The sequence below is a fragment of the Nicotiana tabacum genome, chromosome 12 (assembly GCF_000715075.1).
Source record: "Nicotiana tabacum cultivar K326 chromosome 12, ASM71507v2, whole genome shotgun sequence".
Classification (NCBI taxonomy): domain Eukaryota; kingdom Viridiplantae; phylum Streptophyta; class Magnoliopsida; order Solanales; family Solanaceae; genus Nicotiana; species Nicotiana tabacum.
The window spans coordinates 54,423,443-54,424,317 of record NC_134091.1 but is presented as its reverse complement, the minus strand read 5'-3'; positions in this window follow the sequence as shown (position 1 = coordinate 54,424,317).

Here is an 875-nt window from a genome sequence, read left to right as displayed (position 1 = left end):
ATAAAATTTCAACATCAAATCTAGAATTTTCATGGTAGAAATTAAGGATTTGGGTAGAATTAGGGATTTTTGTAAATTTGGGATTTAGACCTCGAATTGAGGTTGATTTTCGAAACTAATTACATAATTGGGCTCGGGGGTGAATGGGTGATTGGGTTTTGATCCGAATCTCGAATTTTGACCAAGCGAGCACGGGGTTGACTTTTGTTGATTTTTCAATAATGATCTAAATTGAACCTCTTTCATTCGTGGGTAGTTTCTAAGGCTTATTTTGAATCGTTTGGTTAATAATTTGCTAGATTTGGCTAGTTTGGAGGTTTGTTCGAAAGGCAAGGTAGTGGTTGAACTTTGAGTTGATTGCGGAGTGAGGTAAGTATTGGGTCTAACCTTGATTTGTGAAAATAAGGAATCCTTGAGCTATGTGCTATGTGAATTTCATGAGTAGCGGCGTATATGCGAGGTGACGAGTGTCTATAAGCCTTCAATTACTTGTTTCCATGTCTACACGTATTTTATTAATTATAGCATTCCTTGTCTTGATTGTTACATGCCTTAATTGCTTCCTATGACTTAACGTGATACTTGTCATTTATTATTCTCGCATTATAAATGTTAACCCCTTTCATGCTCCCATGCTTAATTGATACTTGCCTTAATTGTCTTACTTGTACCCTTTAACTATCATATATTTGACTTACCTTATTGCTCAGTATTAATTGTAGCTCTTCAGGATTTGGTACGAGATTCCTTCTTGATTTGTAGCTTTCATATTTGTTAATCGTAGATATTCTTGTGATTCGCCTTTTTAAATTGATTGCATTTATTGATTTATTTATGGATCGGGTTGCACGCCGCAACACGAGAATTAAGAGAGG